Raw genomic sequence first — 13,208 nt, forward strand, 5'->3', positions numbered from 1 at the left:
ACCTCTCACCCCTCACCTTGGGGCAGCTCAGCACCCTGCCTCCATTGGGTAGAGCGGTGGTTTGAAGACTCAGGCTGTGAAGAGGACGACTCCTACTGCCCTCTAGACCCTTATCTTGCTTCTGCTCTCCACAGCCGTTCCGTTCCTCAGCCCCACAGGCCCCTTGGCCCTGGCTAATGGTCCTTTCTCCAAATACAGGCTCTTTTGTTCACCAGGCAGCTAGCTTGGCCCTCAGCCCCAGCTTGATCTTAATGAGCCCAAGGTCAGCTGAAGGATGAGGCGGTCCCATCAACAGGGAGAGGCTTAGACTGTTCCTGGCTACAGTGTGCTACCCCGTCCACCCTTCCCTGTTCACTGCCCTTCCATAGCACTTTCTGCTCCAGGACAGATGACGGTACACTAGCATGTGATTGCTCTCTCTCCTCTCTCTCCCCTTCTCCCTCCCTCTCCCTCTCCTTCTACCTGTCCTGTGATTCATGACCCTCTTTCTCTGCTCTGCAGCCTCCTGGGTGTTGGAAAACTGATTGGCACCATGATACCCAGTGACAGGGGTACTTAACTTGGCCATGTCTTGGGACATCTTTGTCCCAGCTGAACTACACAAAGTAGAGTCTATAATTCACAGGACAGCACCACCCTACCCCAACAGTGACCATGCATAGCAGTTGAAGGCTGAAGTCTCCTGCGCCAGGCTGCAGGCCTTCCCCACCAGGGCCTCCTCCAGCCTCTTCCGCTGTTAGACTCAAGTTCCTTCCGGCCACCAAGGAGGGCCTCACTTCTGTCAGATGAGGCTAGGTCCTGTCTCTGGAGGCTCCAAATGCTGTTTAATATCTCTCCATGTGTTGGATTGTGAAAAGGGTCCGAACGGACCCTTTATTTTTTTTTTTATTTTTTTTTTTTTTGATATATATTTTTTATTTTACAATACCATTCAGTTCTACATATCAGCCATGGGTTCCCCTATTCTCCCCCCTCCCACACCCTCCCCTTACCCCCAGACCACCCTCCATTCCCACCTCCTCCAGGACAAGTCCTCCCCCGAGGACTGTGATCAACTTGGTAGACTCAGTCCAGAGAGGTCCAGTCCCTTCCTCCCAGACTAAGCCAAGTGTCCCTGCATAAGTTCCTGGTTTCAAACAGCCAATTCATGCAATGAGCACAGGACTTGGTCCCACTGCCTAGATGCCTCCCAAACTGATCAAGCCAATCAACTGTCTCACCTATTCAGAGGGCCTGATCCAGCTGGGGGCCCCTCAGCCTTTGGTTCATAGTTCATGTGTTTCCATTCATTTGGCTATTTTTTTTCAATAATTGAGTAAAACTGAAATTTATTATATGCCACAGTCGTCCTAGGGACCTCCATGCTATATATATATAGCCTTTATGGTTCTATGGGTTGTGGTCTGATTGATTATTTTATATCTAGAATCCACCAGTGAGTGAGTACATACCATAACTGTCTTTCTGGGTTTGGGTTACCTCACTCAGGATGATTTTTTCTAGTTCCATCCATTTGCCTGCAAATTTCATGCTTTCATTGTTTTTCTCTGTTGAGTAGTACTCCATTGTGTATATGAACCACATTTTTTTCATCCATTCTTCCGTTGATGGGCATCTAGGTTGTTTCCAGGTTCTGGCTATTACAAATAGTGCTGCTATGAACATAGCTGAGCATGTATCTTTATGGTATGAATCAGCATTCTTTGGGTATATGCCCAAGAGTGGTATGGCTGGGTCTTGAGGTAGTTCGATTCCTAATTTTCTGAGAAACCGCCACACTGATTTCCACAGTGGTTGTACAAGTTTACATTCCCACCAACAGTGGAGGAGTGTTCCCTTTGCTCCACATCCTCTCCAACATTGGTTGTCATTGGTGTTTTTGATCGTAGCCATTCTAACAGGTGTAAGGTGGTATCTCAGAGTCGTTTTGATTTGCATTTCTCTGATGATTAAGGATGTTGAGCATTTCTTTAAATGTCTTTCAGCCATTTGTAGTTCTTGTTTTGTGAATTCTCTGTTTAGCTCTTTAGCCCATTTTTTAATTGGACTGTTCAGTACTTTGTTGTCTAGTTTCTTGAGTTCTTTATATATTGTGGAGATCAATCCTCTGTCAGATGTAGGGTTGGTGAAGATCTTTTCCCAATCTGCTGGCTGTCTTTTTGTCTTATTGACTGTGTCTTTTGCCCTGCAAAAGCTTCTCAGTTTCAAGAGGTCCCATTTATTAATGGTTGTGCTCAGGGTCTGTGCTGTCGGTGTTTTATTTAGGAAATGGTCTCCAGTGCCAATGCGTTCAAGAGTGCTTCCTATTTGCTTTTCTATTAAGTTTAGTGTAACTGGTTTATGTTTAGGTCTTTGATCCACTTGGACTTGAGTTCTGTGCATGGTGACAGATATGGATCTATTTGTAATCTTTTACATATTGACATCCAGTTATGCCAGCACCATTTGTTGAAGATACTTTCTTTGTTCCATTGTATAGTTTTGGCTCCTTTGTCAAAAACCAGGTCCGAACGGACCCTTTATAGTGCCAAGTACTTTTCACCAAGTCATTCAGTCACTCATCTTTCACCCAACAAACACTCAAGGGAAAGCTTGAAAGTCAAGGTGTGTGTGCACAGCAGGAAAAGACCATTGGTGTGACAGGGCCGCCTTGGAACCCTGAGCAGAACGTGTGAGGGAGACAGGGCTGAGGAATGTGGGATCACAGTAGAAAGATCCTCTGTCTAGGGCAGGACCTGGGGCAGAAGGGGTCCCAGAGGAGGCTGCAGAAGCACAAGAAGGGGAGGCTGTAGGGAGGGAGGTGAGAAAGGGCTCAGGGAAGTCATCCTCCAAGTTGGGGACCAGGGTGCTTGGCTGAGGGAGGAGTCTGGAGAAAAGACAGGAGGTAGGGACATCTTGATGCCAACAACCACAAGTACCAACAGGGACTGCCCAGGTGGCCTGTGCTCCCTCCGGGCTTCTCACCAGGGCCAGCACTTCCCTCTAGTCAACCACATGCCACCCTGGGGGTGGCTGGGCTGTCATCCCATCTCACAGGTAGCAAAGTCAGACTCAGGAAAGTCCCTTTACTTTCCCAGTGCCACACACCTGAGAAGTGGCAGAGAGCTGGTGCAAGTTCCCTGGGACTACCGGGCCTTCCAGCCCAAGGGACCCAGAAGATGATGGGGACTTGGGAGCTCAGGATTGGCATTAGTCAATGCCCTTTGAGGGACAGAGTGATGTCAAGGACCCTGTGGGAAAGCAGAGACCAGAGCAGGGAGACTGAGGGGACTGGACAAGGGAGGCAGCTGGAAAGGATGGGGAGACTTCAGAGGGGAGACTGCCAGGGGATCTCCAGGCAGAGGGTGCAAACCCATAAAGCAGGACTGGCCTCCACCAGGAATGGGCCTGGGAGCGGGAGTGTGCCCCACTGTGCTGCTGTTGCTTCACACAGTAGGCCCTCAGCCAGGGGATGAGGCCTGTGCACTGCTGTGGGAGGTAGAGACAGACGAGAGACACAGAGAGGAACGAAAGAGATGCATATACCAAGGGACACAGAGATAACAAGAGAGACAGAGACAGACCAAGAAGGCGCGTGTGCCTTCTGCAGCGTCTGAAAGAAGAGCCCACAAAGTCGACGGCTACCCACTCCAGAGCTGGCAGAAGCAAGCCTTAGGATGGGTGGGATGAGTATCTCTCAGCAGGGAAATGCCAGTTCCTGCCATGGAGCTCACCCTGCCCCTCCCTCAAGGACAGGCCTCACCGGGAAGGAAAGAACCCTTCTGCCTCCTCCCCAGGTGCCAAAGCCCATAGAGCAGACTTAATGTGGCCCTGAGCCACCTGGGCTTCAGGGCCAGACCCAAAGCCTTCTCCCTCTGAAGACTGCCCCTCTCCCCTCTTCCCTTCTTCCCCTCTTCCCCTCCCTGCTCCCTGCCTCTCTCCCTTCTCTGCTTCCTTCTGCCAGCACTAATGGGGTTAATGGAACCTTCCACTTCATATCCAGTATCCCGCCAATAGCAAAGGGCAACAAGAGACCCCCTCAGGGGGTGAGAACTGGACAGAACTGGGGTGCTCTGAAGACGCGCACCTCAGCCTTTCAGCAGCCACTGTACCTTGGTCTGGTCATTCTGGACACAGAATTAGCCTATGGGGATTGCGCTAAGCCAAAAGACCCTTCCACTCCTTCACAGGCTCACATAAGGGTTTCTGCAGCCACAGAGTCCCTTTGCTGGGACACCGTCCCTCTCCTACAGGCTCCCCACACACTCTCATCTGTCTGCACATGGAGGCGCTGGAGAAATGTAGGTCACTGGCAGGAAGTCTGGCTTGTGGTGATCCAGCCGGCCTGCACAGCCATCAGATTGGATGGGCATCTGCATCCCTCCACTCCTGCCCCGCTCCCCTGGGTCAGTGCAACCCAGGCCACCCTGCTGCTCAAGGGAGGGCAAGGCAGGCCTCCTTGTCACTGGCCTCTTTTTGGTAAGATCTCCCTCGACTGGACAAGGTGGTATCTTCAAAAGATGAAGAGATATGCTATCTGCCTCGAAGCGTTTGCGGGCATAGCACATGGAATATCCCAGGATGAGAGAAAAGTCCTAACCATGGCTGGTCAGGCCAGCTTCCCAGGGGAAGGGTGCGAAACATGAGAACCCATCCCTCCATGCTGAAACTGGGGGCTTGTCTGGAAGAGTTATCAGATTGTTCCATAAAAAGCTACCACATGGCTCTGTGGACACAGACATCGTCACCCCTTCCACTCAGAATCATCTGTGTCCCCCTTCTCAGTGTGAACCCCACGTCCCCTGCCAAGAGGTTGGGGCTCTTGCGCCTCTTTCTTACTCCACCCCCTCAGCCTTGAAGCTCTTAGTCTGGCTGGCCAGGCAGCTCACAGCCCAGATGGGGAACAAGGCAGAGTGGCAGGGAAGCTCATCAGCATTAGGGGAGTAGCAGGAAGCCCAGGGCACCCAAACAGCATGGTCAGAAGCCTTCCTGGAGGAAGTGACCTGAGCGGTGCCCTTAGCATGGGTAGGACAGACCCGGGTCAAGGTGAGTGGGGAGAGCTGAGATACAAGACCACCCAGAACAAAGGCCAGCAGGACTCGTGCGGTTATTACGGTGGCAGTAGAGAGGAAGAATGTGGCACTGAGGCCAAGGCCAAGTGTCATCTAAGGGTCCACCTTGACATGGAGCCCAGTGACATGGAGGAGCCCAAAGAGGAGATGAGGTGTCCAAGGCTGAAGTGAGGTGGAGCTAAAGATGGCACAGGGCAGTGGTGGCGCACGTCTTTAATCCCAGCACACAGAAGGCAGAGGCAGGCGGATCTCTGTGTTTAAAGCCAGCCTGGTGTACAGAGCAAGTTCCAGGACAGCCAGGGCTACACAGGGAAACCCTGTCTTGAAAACAACAACAAAGATGGAGAGGCAGGGTCTCCAGACCTTTATGAGGCAGGCTTCAGTGGACCTGTTTCTTCCTTCCCTGGCTTCTGTCTTCCCATCATGCAAAGGGTACCAGACAAGAAGATCATAGTTGATCTTTCTGTGGGTTTCTACATGCCTTGGGCTGTTTACTGCTTGCTTTAGACTCACAGGGTTTGCAAAGGTGACTTCTTGAGAGCCATCTCAAGGATCAGGGCACAGCTGTGGCCTCAGAAGGTCTAGGGTAAGCTGACCCACAGTTTATCCAGGACGCAGAAGCAATTGGGCTGGACAGTGGGAAAAGCCTGGGCACAGAGCCTAGGGAGGCCAGTCAGAAAGGAGGCTTGGTGGGAAGGGCCTGCTCACCTCAGAACATCCAGGTCTGAAGCAGTGGTCATGCAACCTGGGTGGGAATCAGGACCTGTCTTTTGCAGGGCAGGGCTAAAATATGGGCAAGTGCTTCTGTTTTGTCCCCTGCAAAATGGGAATGGGGCATGTGCCAGGAAGAGCATCAGGCACAGGAGGGCTTAGGAGAACTGAGTCAGGCTCTAGACTAGTTAACAAGATCTGTCGATCTGTACAAGCCTGATGAGGCAGCCATTGGGAATGGACGAAGAGAAGAAACAAGTTCTCCTGCTCAGTAGTCACAAGGGGAGGGGCCTGCCAGTCCCCACCTTTCCCACTTCCCACCCACCCCGCCCTCACCTACCTGCCCACCCTTGAGGAGCTCACAGACAGTAACAGCAGAGGGAGAGGTGGGAGGGGAAGAGGGGGCTTCCAGAAGCCATGCGTTCCATGATGTGACATGTCTCAGCCCTAAGACAGTGGTTCTCCACCTGAGGGTCGCGACCCCCTGGGGTTTGATAGACCCTTTCACAGAGGTCACCTAAGACCATCGGAAAATTTAAGTATTTTCCTTAAGATTCCTAATAGTGGCAAAATTAGTTATGAAGTAGCAATGAAAATAACTTTAAGGTTGGGGTCACCACACCATGAGAAACTGTATTAAAGGGTCGCAGCACTGGGAAGGCTGAGAACCACGGCTCTAAGCACACATGAGTGTGAATGCTCCCTCCCTCCTTGATCTCCCTCCCAGGGTGCCTTTCTCCAGGGGACACCAGCTGCTGCCCTCTGCAAGGGCTTTGTCCTGGCCCTGCCCTGGCCAGCTCAGCACAGCCCCCTCCTTCCCCAAGTCCCCAGCCTTCCTGCTCAGCTGACTGCGTACGCCTGGGTGTATCAGCATCATACGCCTGGGTGTATCATCAGCATCATAGGCCTGGGTGTATCAGCATCATAGGCCTGGGTGTATCATCAGCATCATAGGCCTGGGTGTATCAGCAGCGCAAGGCCCTGTCTCTCTGCTTGCTGCTTTCTTCCTTATCGCTCTCTCTTCCTGATGGCACCTCAGTGGATAACAAGTGTAGGAATAACAGAAGTGGCATCACTGTCTCCTGCCTCGCTGGAAGGCCAGAGCAAGGCTGGCCCAAGGCTTCCCCGGGCAAGGGAGAGGATAAAGTGGACCAGAGCCTCGGAGATCCAGGGATGATGGACACCTGAGGGCAGGCATCTGTATCAGCTTCCCTTCTGCTGCTGCGATGGAGTGCCTGGCAAAAGCAACCAGGGGCTTGTTTTAGCTGGCAATCCCCGTTACAGCCTATGGTTCTGGAGAGGTCCAGCAGGCTCACAATCCCTGTTACAGCCTATGGTTCTGGAGAGGTCCAGCAGGCTCACAATACTGGGTTACAGCCTATGGTTCTGGAGAGGTCCAGCAGGCTCACAATCCCCGTTACAGCCTATGGTTCTGGAGAGGTCCAGCAGGCTCACAATCCCTGTTACAGCCTATGGTTCTGGAGAGGTCCAGCAGGCTCACAATCCCTGTTACAGCCTATGGTTCTGGAGAGGTCCAGCAGGCTCACAATCCCTGTTACAGCCTATGGTTTTGGAGAGGTCCAGCAGGCTCACAATCCCTGTTACAGCCTGGTTCTGGAAAGGTCAGCAGGCTCACAATCCCTGGTTTACAGCCTATGGTTCTGGAGAGGTCAGCAGGAATCCCTGTTACAGCCTAGAGGTCCAGCAGGCTCACATCCCTGTTACAGCCTAATGGTTTTGGGGAGGTGCTCATACAGCAGTCTATGGTTCTGGAAAGGTCCAGCAGGCTCACAATCCCGTTACACATGGGGTTCTATCCCTGGTGGTTCTGGAGAGGTCAGCAGGCTCACAATCCCTGTTACAGCCTATGGTTTTGGGGAGGTCCAGCAGGCTCACAATACTGGGTTACAGTCTATGGTTCTGGAGAGGTCCAGCAGGCTCACAATCCCTGTTGTAGTCTATGGTTCTGGAGAGGTCAACTATCAGGAACTGGTTGTAGTTAGTCCCAGCTACCATCAAGAGCAAGATGTACGCATACTCATGTTTAATTTGCTTTCCCCCTTTTGAAACCCAGGGAATGGTGCCACCCACTTTGAGGCTGGTTATGCCCTCATCAATTACATAATCGAGACAGTCTCCCCACAGACCAACTTGTCTAGACAATCCCTCCTTGAGACTCTCTTCCCCAGAAATTCTACAGGTTGACAAAACCAGCTCTCACAGTGTCTAGGAGTCCTGGGTTTGAGTTACAAGCACAGTCTGTAGCTATGTATCTGGGGCCCTCAGAGCCTGATGATTTCCCTGAGTGCAGGCAGGGGTTCCCCATTGCTTGATGCGAAGTCTGGGGCTCCGTCCATGAGTGTTCAGCACATAGCCTGGTGCTTAGGAGGTGCTAGGGAAGGGACCAGCTCTGACTACCGTACCTCACTAGTAAAGAGCAGCCAGAGCGATAACGATAGGGCCACCCCACACCCCCACACCCCTGCCCCCAAGCCTGCTTAGGGACAGAGCCTAGACATGGAAGAAACTGGGGCCAGCCTGGTGGCTCAGGGGATAAAGGCACTTGCAGTTTAATCCTGACAACCTGAGTTTGATTTCTGGAACCCACATAAGGATAGAAGGAGAAAACTGATTTCACAGAAGTCGTCCTGTGTGCACCGTGGCGCGCGCGGACACACACACACACACACACACACACACACACACACACACACACACACACTGGAAGGAGCCCATTGTGCATTCCCTTCCCTATTTCTGGTAGACCAGGCTGGTTGTTGCTTCACCACAGAGAGGAAAACGAGGAACTGAGGATTGAGGATTCCCAGGTCTTGGCCCAGGGCCTGCTGAGTTTCAGAATTGGGAGGAAGCCTTCGAGGCAGGGCAGGCTGGCTTACAGTCTCCTAGGCCTGAGCTCATAGATGCAGCCCCAGAGAAGGGCCTTATAGGCTCAGTTTCAGTTACCATCACTAGCTTTGTGTCTTTGGGCAAGTTGCTCAGCCTCTCTGAGCTGCAGTCTTTCAGTCTCTAGCATGAGGGTTGGTAGAAGGAGAAAAGAGGTGATGAATGGGAGGTGGGTTGCCCGGGCACATCCGTGATCATTACCATTAGCCTCACTTCTGGATAGCTGAGGCAAAGTCCTGGATGACATCTGTGGCCTCCCCAGCTCGGGGGAAGGGCCAGGGCATTATGACATCAGGCTTGTGACAGCTTTGAGCCCAAAATAGCTCTCTCTCTGGACTAGCCTCATCCTGTCACAGCTGCGCAGCCTTTTGCTGTCCCCCGTTGAGCTGACACCGGTTCTTGCCATGTCACATAGTCACGCTCAGTCCTGAGCTGGCTCAGCAAACAGTCCTCCGAAGGGGAGCTTTTCCACAGCAAATGGAAAAGCTCACGGGTGGCAGCTTGGGCCCAGGGACCGCTCTCAGAGGGTACTGCAAGAGAAAGGTCCCAGACTCCACACCCCAGCAGCCTGGGCTTGGTCGCCACTCTTACCATGCACTCTCAATCCCCTCAGTTCCCTCTTCTAGAAAACAGGCTAGCAGCATCTGCAGGCTGGTTATGAGGATTTAAGTGGACCATGTAGAGCAGAAACACTTCCTGGCGCCTGACCCAGAGCAAATACTCCAAAAATAGTGCCATTAGCTGATGCTGGTGGCGCAGGTCTTCAGGTCCAGTTGCCCAGGAAGCAGAGGCAGGAGGATTGCAAGTTTGAGTCCTGCCTGAGCTACTGAATGAGTTTAATGCTAGCCTAGATAACTAAATTATGGAGACACTGTTTCAAAATGAAAAACAAAAAGAAGTTGTGGCATGGTGGTGGTGGCGCCTTTAATCCCAGCACTAGGGAGGCAGAGGCAGGTGGATCTCTGTGAGTTCAAGGTTGGCCTGGTCTATAAAGCTTAGTTCCAAGATTATGTAGTAAGACCCTTTCTCAAAATAAAAAACGGGGGTGGCTATGGCTGTAGGTCAGTGGTAGATCCCTTGCCCAGCACGATTGAGGTCCTGGGTTCAATCTCCAGTACTGGGGGGAATATGTTGTGGTTGCTTCACTTGTAATGCTCAGAATACAGCAGAAGCATGGCTGCCTCCTTGCCACAGAGTCCCAATGCCCTGGGTGAATGCAATTGCTGGTACTCAGAGGAAAAGGGTTCTAAGCCTCTGTCCCACCCCAAGGAGTCACAGAGCAGTCAGTGCCTCCCGGGATTCAGCCCAGTAAGCACTCACCTCCAGAAGTCATAGACACGCCCCACCCCCAGGGGCCCTTTGCAATAGCTTTCATACTGTAGGCAAGCTGGCAGCAACAGACGGGGTAGGGCTGGCTTTGCCCATGCATCTGCAGAGGAAACCGAGGCTGAGCCAGCAGCAGGGATGGCTCCAGGCCACCCAGCCACCCAGAGTGCTTAGGGCTGATTTGGGTCTGGAATCTTAGATGGTTAGAACTGGAATATTCTACCATGGAGACCAACATCACAAGATCCACAAGTGACAGTTACCCACACAGCAGGCCAGAGAAGGAGGTCTGCGGACAGCAGAGCTAATTATCAAGGGGTCCAGCTGCTACTATTCATTCATTCGTCTATCCAATGACATGCAGATGCATCCTCGGGCCAGGTGCTGCCAATGAGGTTACAATACAATGCAAGCAAGACAGGCCCTGCCCTCCATGTCTTATGGTCTTCGATAGGAATAGTGACCAGAGCCCTGAAGGGACACTGAGAGCCAAGAGCTTCCTGCCTCTGATTAGCTGTAAGACCCTGCCCTTCAGTCTGCCCCTACTCCTTATTAATTCATATGGTATTTCATACATACACTCGCTTTGTAGACCAGGCTGGCCTCGAACTCATGGAGATCCACCTGCCTCTGTCTCTGCCTCCTGAGTGCTGGGACTGAAGGTGTGCACCACCACCGCCTTTCTGAGCCTCTGTGGCTACCTTTTGCACATCAGTACAACAGCTCTGGCACTACCCAGTGGCCAAGTCCCTGAGCACCTGTGAATGGCAGCCGAGCTCAGTATGTCCACCGCTGGGGGCAGGGTGTCTGCACAGCTTGAAGAAGGAGGAATGCCCAGGGTTCCACCCAGCTTGGAGCCATCCAGCTTTGTTCCCATCAGGTTCCCAGGACCCTTCAAGGAGTACAGGTTGCAAGTAGAGAAACTTCCAGAGTCTCTGGGCCCCAGGCCTCTCCACCCCTGTTCTGTCTGCCCGGAATGCCTTTCTTGGCCTCTTTGCCTGGATGAACTGCATTCATTCAGCAACTTGCTCACTCAACAGTATATTTGGGTACGCCCTAATGCCAAGCGGAGAGATGTGTTTGGGGATTCGGAGAGCTTAGAGATTAAAGGGAGTCGTGCCGTTAATCCCATAGAGTGAAATCCACAGACCAGAACAGACTGGACGAAAGACACTAAGACAGTGACTCGGGGAACATGTTCTAGAGAAAGAAGGCTTCTCAGAAAAGATAACTTTTCAGCAACCAGGACAAGAAACAGGAGTTAGATCGGTGAAGAAAAAGGGGAAGAATGTCCCCAGACAGGAAACTGCAGGTGCAAAGGCCCTGGGGTGGGTCAGGACAGCGTGGCTGGTGCAGAGAGAAAGGAGTGTGGTGAGGTGGCTCAGACCTGGAAGGAAGCCATGTGGACAACAGGGAAAGAAGGGCCAAGAAATGGGAGGAAGCCACACGTGGCCGGCCCAGAAGCCAGGAGGGAATGTTTCCAGAAGGGAGTCGTGTGGGGTCTGAGTGACCTGCCCACTCTTCCATGGCAAAGTCTTCATCTCCAGTGTGGCTGTACATGGTGACGGGGCCTCACAGGAAGAAACCAAGGCTAGACGAGGTGGCTCCCTAATCCAGCAAAGCCAAAGCACTTGTCTTTTCTCTCCACGTGCACAGACTGAGGCAAGACCACATGAAGACTCCACAGAAGGGACCCATCCACAAGCCGGGAGCAGAGACCCAGCAGAAACCAGGTCACCAGGAAATGGTCTTACCCTGACAGAAGCTAGCAATGTCGTGAAATCACCTCTTCCGGAAAGCCCTCCTAGACACTGGGACGAGGGGTTCCATAATCCCTGGGCTCCTTCCTCACTCACAGACTAACCTGGGAACTTCATACAGGCAGAGACAAAATTTGGCTTCTTGGCCCCAAGAGTAGTGGTTGAGCAAACAAATGGGCGACCGCAGAGCGAGGGCTGGAGAGGAGGCTTTGTTCCTCGCCCTGGCCCAGGATGGGTCTCAGCTGTAGACCTCTGACCCTGCTTAGCTCTCCTGGGACCATCCCAGACAGAGTGCGTGTCCAAGGGTTTCTCCTCTGCCCTTCTGGCCTTCCCTGGAGCCTCCTCTGTCCCTGGGTCTCGTTCCCAGATCCCAGACACATACACCCTGCCCTAGCAGAATCCAGAAGATCAACAGGCTAAGACAAGGGACAGGTTGCACAACACGGAAGCTGCCTCAGTTTCCAGCCTCATCCTACCCAGGGGCTGCTGTTGGCAAACCCAGGGGACTGAGAGGGGAGTTGTGGGTTCCTGAGATGTCCCTGGGTGGAGAGGAGCTCCCAAGCCACCAGAGCTTTGCTTGGCCACATTGGTTCCAGCCACCACTCCCCATCCCATAATTCCCCAGGTTGGGCTGGGTTTGTGCCTCCCTTGGGCAATGCGAAGGAGTCTCTATAACTCATGCCACATTTGAGACAGACAGTTCTGGACGCAGCAAGCCTATCTCACAGCCCAGACTGTGTCCCCAGGCTCCCCATCAGGAATACATCCCCCTAAAGCAGGTCTTGGGATCATGGATGGCTTCCCATTCCAGACGAAAACCTCTTCCAGAACAGAAGCTGTGTTCCCCTCCCCTCCCCCACTCTGGGAACTGATTGTTACTTGAAGTGACCCACAGGTCACTCAGGATGCGGTGTTCTGCCGCCTGACTGTCTAAAGATGCCAGGTCTGTGTAGGGCCTGGCCCAGCTCCCCTGAGGGCTGCAGCGTGAAGCATGGCAAAATCCTTCCTTCCCTGGACAGAGCTGGGCTGCTGCAGGAGGAAGGGAATTTGGCCTTGACTCTGGGCCAGGCAGCCAGGCCTGGCTGGAGCAAGGGAGTCTGGAGGGAGAAGAGCTGTCTTTCTTTAGTGGAGTGTGTGATCCCCAAAGGACCACAGCCCCCAAAAGATTCACATAAGCAATTAGCCATAGAAGGCCTCCCCATCTGAGGCTAACAGCTGTCCCCCCAGCAACCCCCCCAACCTGCCCCCCAGCCCCTTTCCCTCAGTACACTCCTGCCCTCCTGCTTCCGGCTGTTGCTGGGAGACAGGCACTGTGTGCCAGCATCCGGGCCAAATGAGCAGCAGCCTGGACCACCAACCAGGTAGTAAGCTTGGCTACCTGAGTCCCAGGGGTCCCGAGCCTGCTGAACCCTCCCTGGAGGAACCGTTCTTGGTTGCCTGATCCCAGCCCAACTCT

At 52.9% G+C, this 13,208-nt stretch overlaps 1 protein-coding gene across 2 annotated transcripts in view; it reads right to left on the reverse strand.

Moving 5' to 3' along the window:
• Positions 1-13,208, reverse strand: part of LOC114704709 (DAB2 interacting protein) — a 185,399-nt gene that overhangs the window by 171,467 nt on the left and 724 nt on the right. The gene's annotated exons all lie outside the window — the stretch shown is intronic.

Source organism: Peromyscus leucopus, chromosome 4 (genome assembly GCF_004664715.2).
Source record: "Peromyscus leucopus breed LL Stock chromosome 4, UCI_PerLeu_2.1, whole genome shotgun sequence".
Lineage (NCBI taxonomy): Eukaryota > Metazoa > Chordata > Mammalia > Rodentia > Cricetidae > Peromyscus > Peromyscus leucopus.